The sequence below is a fragment of the Castor canadensis genome, chromosome 10 (genome assembly GCF_047511655.1).
Source record: "Castor canadensis chromosome 10, mCasCan1.hap1v2, whole genome shotgun sequence".
Taxonomy (NCBI): Eukaryota; Metazoa; Chordata; class Mammalia; order Rodentia; family Castoridae; genus Castor; species Castor canadensis.
The window spans coordinates 108,005,495-108,030,653 of NC_133395.1; the positions used below are offsets into that span (position 1 = coordinate 108,005,495).

Below are 25,159 nucleotides of genomic sequence, written 5' to 3' on the forward strand. Positions count from 1 at the left end.
GGATTTTATTCAGCCACAAAGAAGAATGAAATTTTGTCATTTTCAGGTAAATGCATGGAGCTGGAGAACATCATCTTAAGTGAAGTTAGCCAGGTGCAGAAAGCCAAAGGCCACATGTTTTCTCTCATATGTGGAATATAGACCTAATTCAAACACAGTAATTCTATGAAAAACAGGTCACACTAAGGGAGGTCACATACAAGAGGGGGAGTGTAAAAGAAAGAAGTTAAGAAGGTTGATGAACTCTCCAAACATGAATGAATATAGAATTTTTAAATCAGTTAAAACCACCATAAGAAAGGGACTAAGGCAGAAAGAAGAAAAAGAGGAGATGAACCAAATTGGGCTATAATACATATAAACATGGACGTACCACAGGAAACTCCCAGTGTAGCTATCTTAAACAACCAAAAATGTAATTATTTTTCTTCTTTTCTTATACAAAATCATTGAACAAGAGGGAGGAACAGGTCCTGCCTGGGGGGCGGGGGGTGGGCAGTGGTACCCATGGGAGGGGGAAGGAAGTGGGGAAATGGTGAAGGAGGGTGAATATGGTGCAAATTCTGTGTACAAGTGTATGTAAATGGAAGAATGATACCTGTTGAAACTATTCCAGGAGTGGGGGGAGGGGAGTATGAAGGAGAATTGTGGAGGGGTGAATTCAAGTACGATATATTCAATATACTGTAAGAACTTTTGTTAATGCCACAGTGTACCCGACACAGCACAACAATAAAAGAAGTATGACAACAAAAGCACAAAATAATAAAATAAACTGAGAAAAAAAAGAACTGTTTACACGAGTTTGGAGGTACTTTTTAAGAGAAAGGAAACAAAATTATACATACAAAATTGGTATGTATATGAATCTTTATTTAACATAAGGAAATAGTCATGATATGATGCAATATTTAAAAATATTTAAAATATCACAAATATCCAAAATGTTAAAGAGTAACAATATTTGTATAAATTAATTTTCCCTAAATCCTTTTCATTAACTCATTTATTTGAATTGCTATTGAATTATTATTGAATTGCCATTCTTAAAAGAGTCCTATCTAATAACATGATGTGCTAAGAATTCCTTGGTTAAAAGTAAGATTTTATATGAGTAAATAAAAATGTAATAAAGGATTATGTATTTCTCCAAATTGTGAAGACTTCACCTCTGGTAGTTTCTGTCAGGAATATCAAAGTCATATAGAGCCCCAGCAGCTAAGCACACCTTAGACATGGCTAGGTATGAGAAATAACCATGTAAGCATTCATTCGTTCATTAGACATTCATGAATGTCAGTCACTGCTGGGTAGTCGAGATACAAGGACAAATAATGCATCTTCCTTATGGCTTGGAGCCTCAGTCTGTTGGAGAAGACAGGCAAACAGAAAGTCAGAAATAGGAGTGTGAAACAGAGGATCATTTTTTTTAGGGAGATGTGGTAGAAAAGGATTTATAGATGAAGTGATTCTGATTTGAGACTTGAAGGATGATTAAAATGGGAAAGAAGCTGTAGGGACAATATTTACAGAAATGAGAAGCCAGTAAATGGGATACAGCTTACATCCCCTTTCCAGAAGATGTAAGCCCATCTTTTAGGATTTGAATGACGGAAAAGGACACATGAGTGACATGTATAGTATGCTAAACACCTTGAACAGTAACATGTGTTATGAAGCTCTGCTCTGCTAAAGCAGAATCCCTTGTACTTGGTGACTTACTTGTACTGGAGAGTCTAAGATCAAAGTGGTAAGAGATGCTTTGCAGATGGGCAATTTCTCATTGCATCCTCACTTAAAACAGAGCAGAGAGAGAAGAGATGTAAGCTCTCCTATGACTTCATATTCTCATAAGGGCCATTCAGGAGGGCCTCATTCTCTGATCTAATTTCCTCCCAAGCTCCCCAATTTGCAAATACCCTCATTCTGACTCTTAGGATAACAACTTATGAATGTGGGTGGCCACATCCATTTAGTTCACAAACCCTTGAAGAATTTTAAGTAGATGAGCAATGTAATATTGGTACTTGAGTGGAGGATTGACTAAAGGGAGAAGAGAAAGTATAAGACGGAAGACGACCACATTGCACATCTAAAAGTCTGGGTGAGAAGGGGCCTGAACAAAGTCAGTGGTTGAGTGGGTGCAGAAGAGAAGGTCAGTATAGTCCTCTGTAAAAGACAAGAAAGACAGGACTGGTGGTTAATTCCATAATGCAGATGAGAGAAAAGTGAGAAACTGGGGAAAGTCCCAGAATTCTAGTTTGGGTACTCAGGAATGAAATTATTACCTGCTGAGATGAGAACTATTAAAGGAGTGTAGATATTCTAATCAATATTCTCCCATGTGCTTTGTTCCTATACAAAAACATACATACATATACACATATATTCACTTTCTGCTTACAAAAATGTCTTTAGAACAAAAAGTAAATGAGAATATTGTTAGTGATACCTAAGTACTTAATACTTCATTACTAACTATAGTCTCTATTCTCTAAATATAAGAAGTTAAAAATATTTCACCTGTTTCTCATTTCATAAAATTTAGCCCCATTTTACCTACTTATACTGGCATTTATTTTCATTTGAGAAACAACTTTACTCTTTCTGTAAACTCTTGTACTAATCAGATTTCAACCTTTATATGGTTTCCCTATTCCTTCTTATAGTTTCTGATTTGCCCTAAAGGGACTTAAAAGAAAGCCCTTGGAATAGCTCCTTGTCTGCCACCATCAGTTCTATTCTTCTAATTCAGCACTATTCCCACAGGTAAATAGTTTTTCAAGCATTTTCTTAAAGAGGTAAATCTTTTTGCAGTATTCAACATGGTAATCACGAGCCACATGTAGATATTTGCATTAAAATAAAATACATTAAAATTCAATTCTTTAGCTACACTAGACACATGTCAAGTACTCAATAGTACATGTGACTGTTGGCTACTCTACTGGATAACTCAGACATCAAAGGTACATCCTTCTGGAAAGTTCTATATTATCCTAGGAAGTTCTATTGAAAGTTTAGGGCAAAATCAGTAGCCTTCCTGGTTCTTTCAAAACTATAAATGTTTATATAGAATGCTAATGAACTTTTCCCTTTAATTCTGTTCACAGAAAACACAATCACATCTATTTTCATATGAATTGTCTGTAATATTTTAAAAATAATTTTGATGGAATCATTAAAACAGTGAAGTTTGAAATATTTATGAAACAATTTTGATCCAGTTAGCAGAGGTTGCCAATACTGAAAAGCATTAGAAAGATGTAATCGCGGTCTTTGATACGATGTCAAAGTGACATCACTACTTTTGCAGGGAAAAGGTAGCCTGTAATACTGAATGGTTCATCTTGGCCAATCTGTCTCCAGTGTCTAATAAATCCTCCCTGTTTGCTAACTCAGCCAACTAATGTGCTTGATTGACTCCAGAGAAATTATAGTCTCTTTCTAAAAATTTATTACTATGAGGATCAGTATATTCATAATTTCAAGATTCCAAACAACCTCCTACCTAGCCACTCACAAATGAAAAAAGTGGCATCATTTATTTGAGCAGTAACTAGTTTTATGAGCATTTTCCCTCCAAACCATCTCTGTCACGCCTGTCAGCAAGTCAGAACATAGTTAGCTTGAAAAAAAAAGAGACAAAAACCTTATCATCACATTGCCAACTCTGGGTATGGTTTAAAAATGAATCAATCTCCCTTATGAAGACACTAAACCCTGGTAATTCATCTACCTAGAATATCCAAAAGAGAACTAGGTCATCATTGTAGCAAAAACAATAAGCATAGCACTATTTGGAAGAATCAATAGTGTCATGATAAATGAAGTCCCCTCCTATATTGCTGTAACAAATCTCCTGTGGCTAGGTAGGAAGGCCCGTTAGGCTCCCCATGCCCTTCTCCTCCCATGTATACACCCCTGGTATTTTTTCAGAGATTCTTGTAAGACAGAGTCTAGGTCACCCCAACCATGAACAGCCTTACAAACATAACTTCACTTAGAAGTAAACCAGCCCTTTTGGAAAGGGCACCCCAATGTGGCAAATCACTGGACCTCTGTTACATTTTCAGCTGTGCTGGCTATATTGTGTAGCCACCCTACTTAGCAAGTGTGACGGACACTCAGTGCTGGGAGAAGTTGATGCCATTCCTGCTGACTAGGATATTAACAGATGATTTTCTTCTTGTGCCATTCTGAGATGCATCAAACAAAGAAGCCAGTGGCCAGACTGCTCAAAGTTAACTGCAAACAAGAAAAAGAAAGTTAATGTGACACCCTGCAGTATTCTCTCTTAGCATGCAGTTGCAAGCTTTGAAAGTCCCGTTAAGTATCTCTTTTTTAAGATAAATACCTATTAAGTAATGTATATGCACAAGCTGAAGTGTTAAATGGTTTGTTGAAACCTATTAGAGTACACAAGATGATAAACATAAATTATAGCTAATATACTGCACCAGTGATTTTTAAACATAAAAATTACTGACACTGTAAAAACACACTTGAGTCATCGTAGCAGCATAATAGCACTAATCCATGTTTATCCAACCATGCACTTTTCAAAAACAACACAAACCTCTAATAAATGCTTTGGCTTCACCTTGACAACTTATATGGGTTATTGCCTCGTTCATGCCTGGATAACCATGTGTTATGACTTAAATGTTCTTTAATATCAATTTATGCCTTGAAGAAAAAAGATTGAATAACATAGTGTACATATGGTTCAATTTATTACAGCAAAACAATCATTTTAGTTTGAAGATATTTTCTCATGGTGCATATCATAGAAATCTTCTTCAATAGAGCTCTCAATAAACCAGATTTTTTATGTCACAATAAATGAAACTAAGGCAGCTAATTGTTGCTAAGATTCTAAGTAGATGGGTCTATTTGGCTTCCTTGTCAATCAAGAAATACATTCCTTAACACTTGTATTTCTGGATTCTAATGTCTCTAATTGGATTTTACACTATCTGATTAATGAGGTAGTTTATAGGCTAGTATAAAAAATTGATCCCAGAAAAATGAAGGAAGAAATTGTAGACTGTCAGCATTATTGAAGAGTCAAGAAGATATCAAAAATCATAGTGATCACAGGAACCAAACAGGAGGAAAGTGGGGGTGAGGAAGTGAATCCTAGAAAGAAAGTAAGTCAAAAATATCTGTGGTAATCTCAGAAATGATCCAGAAATAGTAGACACGCTAGTCTTCTAATTGGAATTTCCAGGGCATTTCATATCTGCCCTCTCCCCTCCCCCCAGCACACATACACACCCCAAAATCCCAAGTCTGGTAAGGAGATAGATGTTTGCTTCCTTAAGAAGAGTGAAGCACTCAAATCAACAGTTAATCATGAGTGGGAAATAGAACCAACACATTTGCACATGGCTCATAGTAAAATGACAAACAACAATTTTCAAATATACTCCTTTAATCCTTTATTCTTTATTTCTCATTGTGTCAATCAGTCAACAATGTTATCTGAGAACACTCCCTTGGGCATGGGGTGGGATGGAGTGGAATAGATAGACTAAAAGTGATTATATTAGTGTCTGATGAACGGTAAGACAAAAACTCACAGGGGCACCTGGAGGAATGAACGCTTCCTGAAGGAGGTAGCATTCTTGCTGAATCTTGAAAAACCAACACTAGTTAGTCTGAAAATGACCCATGACTATGATAAAAAGAAAACAAAAGACATATCATCTGGAAATTAATATTGACAATAAAATGTAGAAGGCCAAGGAATTTTCTCTAACAATGATAGTCAGTGGAGCATTTTACCCACTCAACAAACTTCAAAATAGTTTCTTTGAGATGTTTCACCAAAGTGGGCATTAAGTCTCCTTTTCATAATGGATTTCTACAGCTGGACTGAATTCAGTCTCTCAGTATGGTCTTTTCCGTAACCATTTGCACTCTTCTGCCAAGGCATTAATTAATCTTGTATGTCAAGTATGTGAAAAGTATTCCTGCAACCAGATACATTTTGTAAGGCATCTTAAATCAAATTATGATTAAAAATCATTTAAAAATCCAGGCAAATTAAACTTCCTTATTTCTAGAATTTGGTCATCTTTCTTTCTATCTAGGTCTCTAAACTTTGATTGCATTAGTTTCTTCTCCTAGAATTCTTCCTTTCCCATCCCTATTGCTCAAATTTAACCAATATTTTAAAGCCCTAATCATATCTCACTTCTACAAGGTAGCCTTTCCTGATTGTCCATGGTTTCAGTTAGCCTGTCTGTTTCCTTTCCACTCCCATAAGCTCTCCTTAATTTCTTGAGAGTGTACTGAAATTTATTCTACATTCTTATTGCTATGTTTGTGCTCCTTATCTTCCTTGGCAAACTCTGAGTACCTCAAGGGTAGAATGGGCCATCACTTTCCTCATTCTGTGCTTTCCCTAAAGTGTGGTGACCTTCCTTGAACAGCATAGCCCTTAACCAGGAATGTTGAATAAACATGTTGATTTGCTCATCATTTTGAGGCTTTCTTCTATTAGTCACAGAAACCCACCATAATGAATATTATACATTTGCTAAACTATTAATAAAGAATTGGAAATAGAAATGTTTTTTCTGGTTCCTATTATTATCTCAACAACACCACCAACAAAATACAGGTGATTTATAACCATGATTTCTTTCATTTTAGTTCTATTCTTAATCCATCCAGAGGTGATGGATTTTACACCTCTATGATTCATAAATACACATGGGCATTTAAAACTGTGAAAAGTGCCTGTCTTGTCTATCCTTGAAAGAATCATAGTGACAAACAGCAAGAACAGAGCATTGCGTCCTAATAGGCTAAGCCTATGTGGATGTGCATTGAAATGCATACTTGAACTGTCTAATCCTTCTCCATTATCCATTAGCCCAGCACACATATTCTGGGATGAAACTCAAAGTCAATGACTGTTTATCATCATTAGCGCCTCCAAGCAATGATTTACATGCAAGTCCAGATTCTGTGCACCACAGCTTCTCCAGCCCATCAGCAGCCAGGTTTCCCCTAGAGCATCCTTAAGTAATGCCAGCTTATGGAAACCCATCCTAGATTCCAAATGTGGTGGTCCTTGAGCAGCATCTTAGGAGACTATACAGTCTATATTTCTGAGTCCCCCAGGAACTATTAACCCTGGAAAGAACACATGCAAATATAACACAGTCATGTAAACACCACCTACTCTTTCTCTAAGAGCACCATTGTGGATAGGGTAGAGTGGGAGACCAAGCAAAAATAGAGTCTTGGTGGTAATTTAGAAAACAGCTGACAGACTGCCCCTGGATTACTTGATAAATTATTCTTTCTCTGGAGCTACATGGATGGTTTTATAAGATAACCAAAAGACAGGCCCATCCAGCAGATTAAAACAGGGGAACTGGAAGACAAATGTCTCAGCTCTAACTTCGGCAATGCTGCCAATTTGCTGGGCCAGCCTTTGAAAAGTACTTGCTCTCTTATAGGGTACCATTTTCCTCCCTAAAACTATAGGATTGTCACAGTGCATAATGCTTTTCTGATTTTCTTAATATTACATTTCAATCAAAAATAAATGACTTGACTCTCATGAAGTTTTAAAATCATCTTAAATAAAAGATCCTATAATCTTTTAGAATTGTGTCTCCAGGTGCCCTAGAAATCAGCTTTTAACAACTGGAGAAGAATCCATATGCTCTGCTTAAAAAGAAAAAGGAAAGCAAGCAAACAAAATGATTAACTTCCCCATGATCCCTATATTTTAAAAATCTGTGAATCTGTACTTTTAAGCTATGTTTAGAGATTATGTAAGCAATGGTGTTCATTTTGTTTCACATAATTTTTCCTCTTCTAGTTATGGTCTTCTTATGCAGAAATGCAATCTGCATTTTGCATATATTTACTCATATACATTCCAGGGTACAGTTTATAAACTCATCAGGGTAAAAAAAGATCCAGACCCATGTAAAAATCTTAGTGATACTGCCTGCACACTGATCAGTTCCCCATCTCATCCAAACCTTTCTAGCTCCAGTGATAGCCTTGCTATGAAAACATGATCTCAGGCCATTCTAAGGTAAATTTAATATTCACTTTCCTAGGAAACTTGTATATCAAGCTTAAATCTGAACTTGAAATATTTGAAATTCTTGCCTTACAGCAAGAATTGGGAGGTGAGAAACTCCTGGGACTGTGAATTGAGGAGTCAAGAAGTCTTCTCCAGTATCCAAAAAATCATGCTTCGTGGAAAGTATCATAGTTTTATACTAAAGAGAAGCTACACAAAGATCATTTCATATTTGTTTTATATTTATGTTGCTAGGTGAAGTACATGTTTTGAAATAATTGTTAAATTGATACAGAATAAAAACATCCCCACAAAAATTATAGATTTCTTGTGGTAACTTTAAACTTCATTTTCTTCTTTTTCAATCTTTCTAGATAACAGGAAGAAACTACCAGTAAAAAGATGACAGCAGCAAGGTTGATCTAAAGGCATATACCCAAGAATTTCCCTTTGCTAAATCATGTTATATTTTACCTCAATTTCCCCTGAATGAACAGTCTGGGTAGAAACAGGGTTTATCTTCTTTACATTCAGATGATTGCATTTCCTGCTTAAAATGTCAGCTGGATTGTCTCTGCACCCTGCCTCCCCCCATCTTTTGGTCTCCCAGAAGCTGTCTGCTGCCTCAGGCAAACTTAATGATGGTAGGGCCGCAGAGCCAAAAAAGGAAAAACACCTGTGGCCAGTGGAAAGTTTAGTCCTGAAATAGATAGGCAATAGCCATCACCTGCCTGCTGTGTGAGAGCCCAATCAAGTCTATTCATCACAACTGTGGAGATAAGGGCTTTTTTTTTTCTCCCCCTCTTTTTTTCTTTCTTCTTTTTTTCCTGTTGTTTTTGTTGAACTGAGTATGATAGAAAGCAAACAGAATATAGCAAAGAAATTATTCCCTCTGCCTGGGCCTAAGGGACTGCTGTTCAGACATGTCCCTCAGAAGTGGTCATACGGAATAAAATGTCTCACAGGACATGCCATTCTGGAAAATGAACCAGGACTTTTTAAAAAAGTTCTACTATGACTTTTTTTAAGTTTCCTAAGTAATTATGAAAAAGAGTAAAGGCCATTGACAGCTTAACTGAGGGCCTATCATGTATCAAGGTTGTGTTAACAAGGTTTAGGAGGATTCTCTCTTGTCCATGCATTGTCATAACAGGAAAGAGAAATATGAGGAAAACGCAGGCAATTTCGGATACCATGGAAATATTTATGATCCCATCACTATCTTCCTGCAATTCTTGGTATGTTTGATACCTGCCCCTCTTGAAATACTTGCTTCCTTTGATTCCAAAGTCTCTTTGTTCCAATCTCCTTGGCTGGCTATTCCCCATTTCCTTTACAGGCACCTCCATTTTCTCTGCTCCTCTTTCTTAATGGGTGTTGAGTCTACATTCTAATTACTGTCTGCATACTATCCTTGGAAGATCTCATCTCCTTTTACCACTACAAAGCTGTTAAGTAACATCCATATATTGACATCTGCCCAAGCTGTTTCTTTACCTGAGGTCTCTCTCCTGAGCTCCACACCAATATTCAGGGCAGTGACTTGCCGTGATGCTGACCAATGAGACACATGCTGACGACTTCTGAGAAATTAAGATGCTCAGCCTTTCTGATACAAGTGTCAAAGTGCCATTCTTTCCTTTTTTATAATGGAGCTATATGTGAAAGAAAAAACAAAACAGAACAGCTATCATATAACCAAGAGATAGCCATAAGAAAAATGCTATCTGCTGAACATGAAACAGTAAAAAAGAACAGATGAAAGACTTTAACATATTTATCAGATTATGGCCTAAACTGTGATTGCTTGCCCTAGACTTTTAATACTATAAGAAAAATAATTCCTTTCTTTAGTTGTATATATGTATAGAGAGTTATAGGTATAGCTGCATATAACTTTGTACTTTAAATGAAATGATTATATTTAACATGGAAGGAATGTTTGCAAAATTGATTATGTATTTTTTTTCCACAAAGGTTACCTCAACATAAAAAAAATTTTTTGCTCCAAAAAAGCAAAAAATTCTTTGGACTACCTTTATTGACTCTAACTTAATAAAATCAGAGGTTAACTGCAATAACATGAATTCCCACACCATTACCACCATAAACATCCAAATCTACTTAGCTAGAAATTTAAAATCACAACTTCTAAGAAATTCTGAACAAAAGAAAAAATGAGATGCAAATTACAATTTAATGATAAGAGGCATTCTACCATAAGGGATTCTTTTCTCTTTATATATCTGTCTGTCTGTCTATATTATATGAACTGGTAAATTCTAATTTTTGTTCAATGGGATATAATTTGTTATAATCAGTCTTCATTTTGCCCCCAAATTTGTGGCATCTTTGGCCAGCAGGAACCCCTTCAAGCTGCCTCCTGTGTCTTTTTGACATGACTCCATCATTTTTTTCTTTGAGATTCAATTACTTTTATTGTTAGGCTTGGCTATGATTGTCTTTAATGGTCAGAAAATTATTCAGCATCTAAAAAAACAAACACAGTTAAGAAAAGCAGCCACAGTGTGTCCCTGCAATTTTGGGCTGGCACTAAGGAAGTATTTCTTCAGAGGAGTTCTTTCAGACAGTTGGCCTTCAGAAGAACTTACTCATTTTTAAACATTACTTCTATCTCAAGATATCACTACTCACATTATGCTTTTCCTGCTCTAGCTCTGGGACTACTTACTTCTCTAGGAGTGCTGGTTTCTTTTAACGAGGAATAATATTTAGACACCAAGCTTAGGTATGCCAGTTTCTCTCAAAGTACCATTGCTTCCAGGTCATTCCAGAACATGGAATTCATTCCAGTCTTCTGCTCTTTCCTATTTGTAATATAGTTGTCTCTACTGTCAATGTATTTACTCATTCTTCCAGATTAAGAAACAGTGTCAACTTCTCTCCCTTATCTCTATAAGAAGTAAATCCACTAACTACATCTTAGTATCTGGTTACAGATCTTTACTCTTCAAAAATACTAGCCATGAAAGACCAAAAAAAGTATGAGAAAAATTTTCTAAATTAACAAGAGACTTAACAAGTGAGTGGGAAAAAATGATTTTGGTTTACATTATGCGGCAAAAAAGAATATTTGGATAATTAGTGCTATTTACTATAGATTTAAGATTAGCTAATATCTTTGGATCAGTGTTGTATTTTAAGATTTGAAAATTCAGTTATGATAATGTAAATAATACTTAGTTTAGATACATGTCTCAAATTTTCTCTCAAATTGTTCAGAAAATATATATGCATGTATTTTCAACATGTATATATGAACACGTCTAGATAGTAAGCAAAAAAGTAAAAGGGAAAAATGGTAACAATTGGGAAATATGGACAAATAGCATAATAAAGTTATTTGTGCTACACTATAATTTGAAAGTTTTGAAAGATTTTATTAAAAGTAAATATAGGAAAAAAGAAATTAAGAAAATAAATAACAATGTACATTCTTCATATCAAGCAAAGGTATGCTACTGGGGGAAGTATCTAAAGGAAATTTATAACTTTAGGAACATATATTTAGAATAGAGAAAGTATTCATATAAATGAGCTTATTAACAATTAAATAAAAGTAATTAGAACAACAACCAAAACATAAAAACAAACCATCGGTATTAACAAATAAGATGAAAGCCTATTTTCTGAAAAGAACAATAACATAAACACTGTTTTGAAATGTTGGGTTCAAAGAAAAAATGCTTGTACAGGGTAATAATGTGAGGGGCATAGCTGCTGTGGATGCAGACTTAAAGTTAATAAATTTGAAAACCTAGTTAAAGTGGATGATACAATAGGAAAATATAAATTTACTCAGGAAAATGAAGAAAATCTGGACAACATAACCACACACAGAACAAAAACTAGATCTCAAAGCTGTTATAGGACTACTCCTGATAGGGAGGAGACATGTCAGGTTATACAAGAAGTGTTATATACTTCACATGCAGTGAAAAACCATGGTGTTATGACAATTGGCTACTCTGTTAGGAAAAAAATACATAGATACTTGCCTTTTACCATTTACATAAATATAACAAATCTCAAATAGATTAAAGCTATAAATTTTCTTTAAAAATTAAAAACCCATTCAAAGGAATTTGGGTGAAGTGCTTTTAGAAACTTGGGATAGAACAGGTCTTCATAAACATGACACAAATTAAAAATGCTATATAAGAAAAACTGATTTTATTTTTATTTAAAGAAAATGCCAGTAAGACAAATGATAAAAAAAGAAAATACTGATTAGGATATATTTTAATTACTTAACACTGAAAGGAATTAAAAATCAGGATGTATTTTAAAACTCTTAAAATCCTTTTAAAAGAGACCATCAACTCAACCAAAAAAATGGGCAAAGGATACGAGCAGGCTATTCATAGAACAGGAAGTACACATGGTTGGTAAATACTAAAAAGATGTCTAAGCCAGGTACTGGTGGCTCACGCCTATAATCCTAGCTACTAAGGAAGCAGAGATCAGGAGGATCGCATGTTTGAAGCCAGCTAGGGTAAATAGTTTGTGAGAACCTACCTCAAAAAACCCTTCACAAAAAAAAGGGCTGGTGAAGAGGCTCGAGGTGTAGGCCCTGAGTTCAAACCCCAGTACTACAAAAAGAAAAAAAAAATACAAGATGACTAGCATTATTAAGAACCAGGGAAATGTGAAGGAACACAAGACTGACAAAACATACAAAGCTTGACAGTATCAAGAGGTGACGAAAGTGGGAAGAAAGATCTATTCTTAAATACTACTGGTAAAAAATCAATTTGTATGGCCACTGTGGCAGGATATTTCTGAGTCCTGTAAATTAAACAAATGAGTGAATTCCCTTTGGCCCAGGAACTTTACTTCTCATTATTTAATCTTGGACAACATGTATATTTGTGCACAAACAGGCACATACATGATGTGTCCTGAAGCATTTTGCAATGATAGCAAGAAAATTAAGGAGGTGAAAATGTTCGCTGGAATGCAAAGAAAAACCAAATCCTGTGTGTAATTTGGGTGAAATGTGGCCAATTTATGTAAATGATATGAAAGAAATAACAAGACATATTGCACAGTGGCAAAAACAAGCTATGAGAACATATCTGGTACTATATACCATTTTTAAAAGAATCACATAAATAAAACTACATACAACTATATATACTAGCTATAAATCCATAGAAGAAATGCCTATACCAAAGAATTTAATGAACATAAAGACTTATTGTCCTTATGGAATATATAGGAAAAGAGATTATGATTCAAATCGGTATATAATTCTATCTGTGTTGTTTGGGTTTTTTATATAAATTCAAGTCACATTATAGTTGAAAATATTTGTTTCAGTTTCTAAGAAGAGAAAAAGTGAACTTATTTGCCCTGCAGCCACAGCTAACATGTGTATTATACTCACATAAATTGAAAATCCCAAAGACAAATTTATGAGTAAATGACACAAACATCGTCCTTCCACATTTTCTTTCTTTTTTTTTTTCCAACATGGTTCATGCTAATGTAGTTGAAGTTGGATTCAAACTCACTATGTAGCCCAAGCTGGCCTCAAACCCATGGTCCTCCTACCTCAGCTTCCGAAGTGCTGGGATTGTAGGTGTGAGCCTCCATACCCAGGTTCATCTCCACATTTCTATATATACATACATGCATACATACATATGTACACATGCAGCTGGTTTGAATGAGAATTACTGTATAAAATAATTATGTACATTTAATTTTATCTAATATTTATATTCCTAAAAATATTCAACTATTTTTCCTAAATTGAATTGTATTTTAAACCTACTAAGAGTAGAGTTATTTAATAAACTATCCTATAGTGAATTATTTTGTAAAGACTCCATAAAGTGCTTGACTTGTAAATGTGAATTTTATATATCAACTTTACTTAATAGAAGCTAGTCCTACAAATAATTTTGCTCTCTATCTTTGTTCTCCTTCAGATAGAATACAGCTAGTTAATACAGATTATTTTTATTATATTCCTTAACCAGTTTATTTTTTATAGAAAGCACTATAGAATGCAGCCCCTTTATTTAAATATCAAAAATCCTCCACAGATTTCTTTCCGAATCATCAAAATCTCCTTGGAAAACTGTGTGTTTGGGGGCAATTGCTATATTAGTTTTCATATTTTAATTTTATTGTCAAATATTTAAATATCTTTGATAAGTACTGATGCAAGCTGAGGATCTTAAGCGTGTGTTCAAGGAGATTAAATTAGAGGCCTCAGAGTAGCTTCCAGATCTGGAGGGATTTCCAAAGCTAAATGAATTCTTAGCAGGTTTATGAGAAAACCTTTGGAAGTATTTTCTAAGTTTACTTGTTAAGCAGCAGATCTGATTTCTATAGTATTGTCTACTGTGAACAATTAGCTATTTTTCATAGTTGTAATACTTAGTTAAGAATGATAAATTTTAATTACAGATTTTATTTTTTTTCTTTAAAAGACAAGAGATAAAAGAACATGAAATATTCCTTAAAGTAAAAGGTTACCAAATTTCATTTTCTTTATATTACAGGTCTTAGTCTATCAACAGCCAGATTAATCTTAATGATCAATTAAGAAAGATCTTAGTGATCTAAGTCAATCACATGGTCTGTCCCACCTTGTGGTAGTTGGAGGTAAGTCAAATGTGATAATTGAGTATGAAAGGTCATGGAATCCAAAAGGTAGGACCCAGAGCTGGGTTTAGAATCTTTCTTACACCATTATGTTTTCCTCTCTAAAATTTGTTGGTGATCAAACAAGGGGGGAAAGCTGTGTTTCTAGCTCCAACTTTCCTCAGGGATTAGGAAAAATACTCAAAGACAAGTGGGATTCAAATCTATAACCACTATAGCATTTTCACAATCTAGTTGCAATATTTTTATTACTATTTAAAAGGTAAAACACCAAAGAATAGAATAACAAAAAACCTATAAAATTTAAATTTGACTAATCACACGACCAAGACATATCTTTGAATACTCACTAAAAGTTAGTGAACATGCTTTAATGTTTCATTTAATAATGAAAGAAAGTCACCATTTAGCTCCCACACTTACCCAACAAAGTGAAGTTAAACCTGCTTTCCTAATCATTTTTCTTCACAGTTCAGGAGCAATCAATTAGAACCCCTCAGTAATCACATAGCAAGAGGCTATGCACATAAAATTTTAACATTAAAAAGTACAAAATGGAAAAGGGAAGTGTCCCATAATCCTATGCTCAAAAGACAGAAAAGGCAAATGGTCTGATGCACATTCAGTCAGATATTATTCTGCAATGATAGATGAAAGCAGAAGTATATTGACAAACAGCTTATGTATAAATACATTTTTTTCAAATTTACCCTTTGATTTTTAAGGTTCACTGTTGGAACACATAGTAGGGGAGAAAATAATGTTTATAGAAAACTGAAAAGAAGTAGATTAGGTCAGGAGATGGAGAGTTTCCGGGAAGTTGATGACCTAATGAAAGGATTTCTTAGAATTAGCCATTTGACCAATCATAAAAACTTATGTAGTAATACTTTTACTTTATCTTTGTCAATTACCTCTGCTAAAAACATGTAAATTGAACTTCACCCTTTTCACCAATAGGGCATTTTGAGAAATTTTAAATTGTGTTTAAAATCCTAACATATTCATAAAAATGAAAGCAAAAGTGCCTGGTTGGAGCTGCCAGATGTTCAGGGCTATACCAAGGTGAAAAATGCTTAGTGTAGGGTTGGGGACTGAGAGGTCCCTAAATAGAGAGGTTTTCCTTTCAACTGTTTTAACTTGTGCTAAAATTTTTTGGATCTACAGAGGTAGGTATTCTACCACTTGAACCACATCCTCAGACCTTTTGTACTCTAGTTATTTTTCAGGTAGGTCCTTGTGTTTTCTTCCAGGGCCAGCCTGAGACCATAATCCTCCTACCTCTGACCTTCTGCCATAGCTGGGGTCACAGGTGTGCACCCAGCTAATTAAGTAAGATGAGGTGTGGTTAACTTTCTGCTTGGGCTGGCCTTGAACTTTGATCCTCCAAATTTCCACCTATCAAGTAGTTGGAATTACAGGTATGAATCCCCAGTGCTAGGCCCTGAATTTTTAAAATTCTACTTCTTAAAAAAATTATAAATCACAGCCAGGCGCCAGTGGTACACGTCTGTAATCCTAGCTACTTAGGAGCAGAGATCAGGAGGATTGTGGTTCAAAGCCAACTGGAGCAAATAGTTTGCAAAGCCTAGCTCAAAAATATCCTATACAAAATGGGGCTGGTGGAGAGGTTCCAGTGGTAGACAAGTGGTAGAGTGCCTGCCTAGCAAGCTTGGGGCCCTGAGTACAAACTCCAGTACCACGAAGAAAAAATTTATAAATCACTGTTGTGGCATAAAAAACAGAAAAGATTGAGGTACTGATTATTAATTTTGACATGTCTCCAGCTCTTCATTTCCATGTTTGCCACCTTTTTTACCCATATCTTCCTGATATGTATCACAAACTTTTTGTGATGGCTAAATCATATTAACATAAGCCAATCTATGTATTAAAATTCTAAAATGTGAACTATATGCAGCAGCATGAACCAAGTGGCTTTTCTTCCTTGGATAAAAAAAGAAAAAAAATTACTGACCAGAAAGAGTCAGTTTGGAAATTATCACATTAGTCCTCAAATTGAAGCATTAGTGATTCTGTCTCATAAAAATGGGCTCAGGAAGGAAATGATACTTAATGCCAGATATCGGTAATGCCAAGGTATCTATTTCATAAGGAATAATTTTTCAACAATGGAAATATGCTTTCCACATCTAAGACCAGACTGCATGCCATTGTGGTAAAGTGAGTGTGTATGTTTCTTTTATTATCATGAAAAATTAAGGCAATTAGAAACTAAAGGAAACCCAAATGTGCACAAGAAATGGATGCTCTAAATATGACTATGGAATTAAGGAAAAAAACTTGTAGTGAATGTTGCAGTGTACCAGCTAGATACTTCTGGGGGATCAAGGCACTCCTTTTCCCCGAAAATAGGAGAGTTGCCTGTTGAGTTTTTCTCAAATGAATTCCTCTCTTAAGAATTGTCATTTGCTAAGTGGAGATGATTTACCCAAAGACTCTTCTTCCAAGGCAGCCCACAGTCCGTCATGGTCCATATGAATGTACAAATGCCCACCAGCTCACTTGCTTTAATAAAAGACAGCGTTAAAGGACCATTCCAGCTTCAGAGTTGAGAGTTGATGCTCTCCTTCAGTCAAACCTCTCCCTGTGCCCCTCCCTGTTTGTTTCACACCCTTATAGGTGTAAAGTGGTCCTGAAAGCACACTCTAATAAACTTCTTTCACAGAAATTGCTTTCTTCAAATCTTTTCTAAGGAGCCCAACCTAAGACAAGATACCAAAAGACTTTGACATTAGGAACAATGGCTCATTTGGAGTAAAGAGTCAATAGATACTTAAATTTAACAAATCAAAAGTAACAGTAAAATATTATTATATTAACATTATGAAAAAAATCAATAAATAAATGCAGAAATTGATGGGTAAAAAAACCTTTACCTCTTGGAGTGTGAAGTAGAAAAACCAACCTTTTCACTATAAGAATTTATGTGCTAACTAGTAATTTGTACATATTACTTTGAATTGGTTAAGGATAAGAACCTTTTAAAAATATGCATGTGTTTCTGCTTCCTATCTTCAAGAATAATTTATACTCTTCATATTCTTTATAGTTCTATGAAATGTAAAGGAGTCAGGATGGAAGTAAATCATAGAATGTATCTGTACAAAAACATAATGGTATAACTTCAAATTTGGTTGAAAATAATCAAACAAAAGATTGCCAAATCACTAAAGGAAAGAGGGTCAACACCCTGGTCCTTAATGTCAAAAAGTGACAGCTAAGGGCTGGAGGTGTAGTTCAGTGTTAGAGCACTTGCTCAGCATGCATGAAGCCTTAGGTTCAACCACCAGCACTGCAAAAACTGAAGTGTCAGTCAAAGAAAGAATGAAATTATAACACGGTCTGGTTTAACAAATCTACAAATCTGCTTCCCAACCCTCAAGCTCACAAATTTCATAAACATTATTAATATAAGAAGATAAATCTAAAAAACATTGAAAAATTTCCCTATTATTTCTCCTCCAAACTCACACTGACCCCAGTTTGAAGAAAGGTACACCAAGAAGGTTTATTAAAGAGCCCAGGAGACTATAAGGAGAAAACTCTTGTAAATAGTTCTTTCTGTCATCCTGGTGTCAAAGGAGGTCTGGGTTCACTATTTTTAAATCCTCTATGCAAAAATCTGGGATTGGGGAAAGGGCACAATGCACAGTCTTTGAACTATAAGAAGGTAAAGAACATATGTCAAGTAAAATAATGTATCAAGGAAAACCCACCCACATGTCTGAAAACAATGAAAGGGAAAAATTCCCATGTTAAACCAGAGAAAAATAGAAATAAATGCCATGAGGAATAGTCTGAAAGAACATAGGAGGAAGAAAGAAGAGAAAGCAAGAAGAAAAGAAAGGAGGGAGAGAAGGCAAGGGAGGAAAATAGCTTGAAAAAGAACTGTGATGAACTTATCCTTCACCATTAGATTAACATTCAAAAATCAATATAATTTACCATATTAACAAACTAAGAAAAAAAAAACAGTTGACCAAATCACCTCAATAGATGCAGAAAAAACTCATTTACTAGTCTCTAACACTCACTCAGGATAAAAAATGTTCTGCAAACAAAATGGAAGACATTTTGTTCAAGACAGTTTCTCAGGTGATTCTAGAGAAATGATCACAAAGGTTAATAAAGCATAACCAAAGAAAAGAGACATGAAGGAAGGGCAGGCTGAACAAGCCAACACACATTAAATTCAGCAGTATACAGACCTAGAGTCTATGGTGTTCTCACCCCCACCACTGTGGGCCAATGTATTAATTTGAAAGATGAAAGGCTTGGTCTTGTATATTGAAACCCACTATTATAATGAATGTCTTACTCTCATTTCAAAATATTCACCATAGTCCCATAACTATGTATTCTTCTGTATATCAATAACATTCTCATCTCTCTTCCTCATGTCACTTTTCTGACTTTTATTTGTATCAATAGTTTTGTCATTCTATTCAACTGTAAACTCATTGGAAAGAGAAATGTGGATTTTTCATCTTTATTTTTTAACTGCAAAGCATGAATGACAGACATTCTCATAGGCATTTCTCAATAGTGACTTGTTAAATAAACTTGAATGAAATGGTATTATAAGGGACAGACCCATGTACTCAAAAGAAGAAGTCTTGAACTCTAAGGGGACTCAGTTGCTAACCAGTTATATGACTGTGTAGAAGTCTCTGCTTCTTCAATTTCAGTTTTCTTTTCTATTAAATGAAACAGTTAATTGTGAAGTCTTACAAGTCCTTGCAGCTATATGTCTGCATTTTGTTATGAACTTTAAAAGATAAACTTAAAAATTACTTCTCCCTCAGATGCATGAATGATGCCATTGTTGTCATTGCCAGATGTTGTCTTCATCATGAGGCTAAGGGGTGGGGAAGGAACAACCAGAAATACAGTTTCCCCAGTAGGAACCGTAGCAGGGACCTATGCAGGTGTTCAAGGTAGGACATCTTATGGGTGTCCTCATATCTCTGTGGTGTGGCCAAAGATCAAAGGAACAAAGAAATTTGGGGAAGATAAGAGTGTCACAGGTGTACCTACAGTTAAAGAATTCTGTGTTGTAGATCACCGTGAAATCTGGAGAAAAGAAAAGGGAGCCGCCAGATCAGCATACTCTCTTTTAGAGGCTGAGTTTACACAGGAACAGTTGCCAGTGTGGGACCAGCCTAATGATTTTATCTCATTCTCTATCTGACTTCCCTCCAGTGAATCTTGTAAAGGAACCAGCTACCTGATCCTTTAATCCAGCTAACATTTTATAAAAGAAGATTCAAATTAGTTTTGCTTATTCCAGATGCTTTATATGCAAATGAGCCTCAGAACTGGTGGCAACTAAAATGTGAAGCAGACACCATGATCTGCTGGAGGAAATACTCCCACCTGAGCACCCTCCCTGAACAATGGGATCACTGTTTTCCCCTGTTGCTCCTGGTTCTCTTTTCTCAAGGGAAGAGTTAAGGAATTCCTAGGTATCCACTGTGCAACTCTTTGATCCCAAGGATGAACTCCTCAGATTCCTTCCATGTATAATTGCCTTTTGAAACATGTGGATCACTATCCCTGCCTTCCATAAAAAGCATTACCTACGCAGTATTAATCAGAGTTTGCAAGTCAAATATTGAGATCATTCCTTGGGGTAATTCAATGGTACAACATTGCCATTTATTTTCCCCTTTGCAACTCTTACTAGACAAAGGAGACTGAAACACTGAGCTAGAAATTATTTATTTAAAGCCACAAGCCAACACATGCAGACTCTGGATAAAAATTGCTTGTTCTCCTTTACAATAAAAGTGGCATCTTAATGCAGAGCCGTGTGGAGCCTCAACCTTGCCTGTAGGCCAGCTCTTACATCCTCCCATGTAGCCTGGCATTTGCCCTCTAGCATTCCCATGTTGTTTGACTCCAAATGGAAGTGCTCTTAATTTCAAATGATTTATTGGGGACAAGTGGGAGGCTCCATCTGATCTAAGTCTGTTTATATTTGGCTTCCCATGTCTCAGGGGGTAATTCTTAGATGATATCTTACGTTGTAAACCAGGGCTAGGAAAAAGAGAAATGCCCACCTACTCTTGGGCTATAGCTCAGTGGTGTTTTATGCAGCTGCCTGATGCCATTTTCAGGAGCAATGAAAAGAAACAGAGTCCAGTCTAAGGACAACAGCTAGCTTACCAACTGGCAGGGGTTATTTATGCAACTCCCATGGAGTTGTTTCTTGAAAGGCAGTCCTGTTGGTTTGTTCAAAGAACAGGGGTGACAGCCATTGACCACAGTTTCTCTGTTGTCCAGTTCCCACAGCACTCACTCTCAAAACTCTGCAGAAATTACATCTCTTTCTGTCTGTCTCCAGAATCTGATTATGAGCTACTCATAGGAAAGTGCTGAATTTTGTATTCAATTGATTCTGCACATTACAAAGCAAATAATACATACTCAAGAAAAGTGTTAAATGAATGGACATGTGTGTGAAACTATTCCAACTATTTTTCAGCTAAAGCAGGTGGGTAGTTAATGAAGAAAGGTGCTATATTTAAATAGCAGCATCTGATGAAAATACACTTCATGAACTTTTGCTACCAGTTCTCTTTACATAGAATATCTGATGCAAGGATTGCAGCACCGTCCAATAAAACCTTCCTCCATAATGGAAATGTTGTGTATCTGAATCTAATCCAGTAGCCACTGTGTGGTCATTGAACACTTGATATATGGCTAGTGTGACTGAGAAACTATATTTTAAATTTTACTTAGTTTTAATACATTTAAATTTACATAGTCACTTGTGACCTATTGTTTTTATTGGACAGCATATCATGTGTCTAGAGGCATTCCCAGGAAAAACAGAAAAGTATACTACCATCGATGATTGTCAGAGGAAGAAGTGCCCATGTGTACATGTAAGTGTAGTGTATATTATAACTGGTTACTGTCAGACACATCATCAAATGTGTTAGAAGCATTATTTTTGGAATAAAGCAGATCTCATTTGAGTCTTTGGCTTTGTCACTTACAAGCTATGTGACCTTGAATAACTCATTGTTATTACTGGCATGCAAAAATGTCCTTCCTGCCAAGGATTTCAAGATGAAAACCTTAATTTTTTAGAGATGATATGATAGAATGTCAACAACATTATAAAAATGAGTTGTTGATAGGTAGACCCCTACCAAAAAAAGGACAACATATGATTTACATATGTGTGTATGTGTATGTATACATAATAATGCCATATTACAATTGCAATTCTTTTTAGTTTATGAAATCCTATGTCACTTGTCCTATCTGCCATGGCTTCAACTTCATACCTCTGAAAAAAACAGTTACTTCATTATTTATGAGAGAATAGGGTCAAGAATTTCAGTGCATTATTGGACTCCATAACAGAAATGTACACTTTAAATATGAAAAGCCAAGAGAAGAAAGCCACAGGAAGGAAAGAGGAAAAAAGACCCAAGATGTAAGAACTCAGTTGACTGATTGGCTTTTGTTCCAGTTAAACATCTGGGTAGAGGTGGTATTGATGCAAGGAAAGGCATCAGATATCCTTGAATTTGAATTTGTACTCAGCAGGTTATTCTGAGTCCCTGGTCATGTTATTTAACCTCTACCAACATCAGTTCTCCATCAGTAAAATAGGGATTAATTTTACTGCAGAACTGTTAGGAGAATATGAGATGGACAGTGTTGGGCACATAGCAAACACTACAAATGTTTCCCTCATCCTCTTTGTTCTATGACTACTGTTAGCATTTTTCTCAGTTTCAGGTTTCTCTCCATATCAGGAGAGCAGATCCCACAGGGTATTAGATCATTGTTTTACCTACTCTTCAATACATCTTTAAAAATAAATCTGAAACCACAGGTTTACATTTTCTTTATCTGTATCTTGAGATCAACAAATTGGATGAATATAGGAGCTAAAAGATGGCTATCCTAATGGAACTACCAGCTTTTACCATTAGCAAACTGATAGAAAATCCAGTTCTTCTACTGTTAATTCCATATTAATGTGCACATGTTCCATTAAAGCAGTGTTGGGAATAGGGATTCATTTTTAAAAGGCTTTAAATTATAGTTTGGGCCACAGTGTCCCCAACCCAAGACAGCTTGGGCATACACACTCTACTTTCTGATCTTTAAGACTTAGAAATGAGTCAGTTCAAACTGAGCTAAGCTAAAAATGGATGCAACTATTCAGCAAACACAAACATCAAGACTGTGGTCAACCCAGTGGGAGCCATGATATGCCAGCCTCATACTCCCCAGGTCCCTATGTTATGAAGAGGCAGTAGGGTTGGACACCCTCTTTTGCATGCACCTTCAGGCAACTTGTTGGGGGGAGCAAAGAAAAAAAAAGCCCTTCTCTGAAGTACCTCTCCCTTGCACCAAAACAAAACACTTTCCCATACTCAAACACCTGCACATTTTCAAGAAAGTATATCAACCAAAAGGGGTTAGTCCATTAATCAACTGAAGTTGACAAAAGTGTTAGCATTCTTCACATGCTCACTGAGGAGTACTGTGGTCATAGATTGCTATCTCATATCTTCCTTTCATCGCTGGAGGCACCTAAGGAAACAAGTCCCTTCCACTGATATCTCTGCATCAGACTCTTTTTCCTTAGCAGTAATAATCTACAGTTATGCTTCTTGGGAAGCAAAATTAAGAGTAAAAAAAATTGGACAAGTTTGGGTTTGTTGCTATAAATATTTCAAAGGGCCAAACTGAGTTCCTAAGTGCTTTCATTATGACAGCTGGATCACCATACCTAGGGGAAGGTTGGGAAAATCATTAAATGTATTTTTTTAAAACTTGCAATGTTTGCTTTGTTAGGATTTGGGACATACCCTTAAAAGATTGGAACTCAGAAAGAAGTAGATCAAAGGTCTTCTTTAGAAATATTGGACAGGAGATAATAGACCATGAAGTCCAATATTAAAGCAGATGTGGATAAAAATAATGAACAATTTTTTCTTTAAATTTCAAGCACTTTGCATAATGGTTGCCACACAGTAGTTGCTTAGTGCTTGTGGATGTGTTAAATTGTCTAAAGATAAAAGAAAAAAAAAGAAATTCAGGAATAAATTAAGATTTTTTTAAGACCCTACGCTTGGAAAAAATTATATAATTCAAACTAATACAAAACAATTTTAAATTGTAAAGCAAGAGTAAAGAAAGCTAATAACGCTGAGATTTTTCCCATGATACTTTTTAAATAAGATCATAAAAATAAAATCCTTCAAAATATTTTTTAGGTCTGTTGGTGCCTCTGGTTTGTAGGGATCCTAAACATGGACTTCTTTTCCTATTCCAGATGGACGGCTAGCTTTTTCACCAATTGACTTGTTTTCTAGTTCACCCTTTGGACTTTTATTGAAGGGCAGGTATTTGTAAGACTAGGAACCCATAGACAGATAAAAGTAAAGTCTTTACTTAAAGTCTGGAAGGGCTCAAACTCTAGTGGAGTGACAAACGTCAGTATGACGGCAGTGTGGAAAGTATTGTAAAGACTTCATCAAAGCACCAGGGAAAATTTAAACTGGGGAGACATCAGAGATGCATTCCAGAGATGGCACCAGAGTCTTGTGAGACAGGTGTGGTGGTATACCTTGTAATCCCAGCACTCAGGAGGTTGGAGCAGAAAGATCATGAGTTCAAACCAAAGTGAGCTATGTAATGAGATACTGTGTCAAGATAAATAAATAATGATTTGTGGAGAGTGGAAGAGGATACCGTGACCCCTCTTTTCTGTGGGGATACATTCAATGCCCTCCCCACTAACCATGGATGCTTGAACTGCAGATGGTGTCAAACCCCATATAAAATAATATTTTCCTATACATATAAACCTATGATAAAGTTTGTTTTATAGTTTGGGGACAATAAAAGATTAACAAGTTATGACACATACTGTAATATGTGTCATATTACAGTTTGTAATGTGTGATTTTTCTCTGTCTCAAAATGTCTTACTAAACTTTTACATTTTCACTTTAATGAAGCACTGTATGGCTTCTCTTTTGCATATCTCATTGCCAACATCACGACCCTTGCACTTTGGGGCCATTGTGAAGGAAAATAAGGGTAACTTGAACAGAAGTATTGTGATGTCACAGCTGGCTTGATGACCAGAGGGCTACTAAGTGATAAATGAGCAGACAACATGAACAGCATGGCTAACTCTGGACAAAAGGATGATTCACATTCTGAGTGGGAAGCAGTAGGTCAGCACCAGATTTCACCTCACTAATTCAGAACGGCACACACTGAAAACAACTTATTTATTTCCAGGATTTTCCATTTAATATTTTTAGACCACAGTCAATCACAGGTAACTGAAACCTTGGAAGTGAAATTGGTGGATAAGGGGCTGTTGTGCATGACGTAGCTTTGGGTCCTCTAGGCAAAAAGACATGCACATGGAACTAGGGGAACACTGTT

General features: G+C 35.7%; 1 long non-coding RNA gene across 1 annotated transcript in view; it reads right to left on the bottom strand.

The window, feature by feature from the left end:
- Positions 1 to 932: 932 nt before the first annotated feature.
- Positions 933 to 25,159, bottom strand: part of LOC141411339 (uncharacterized) — a 31,305-nt gene continuing 7,078 nt past the window's right edge. Inside the window, exons 2-3 of the long non-coding RNA XR_012436103.1 lie at positions 9,557 to 9,714; positions 933 to 4,248 (exon numbers count right to left, since the gene is read on the bottom strand). This is a non-coding gene — a long non-coding RNA (uncharacterized lncRNA). The remainder of the gene's footprint in view (positions 4,249 to 9,556; positions 9,715 to 25,159) is intronic.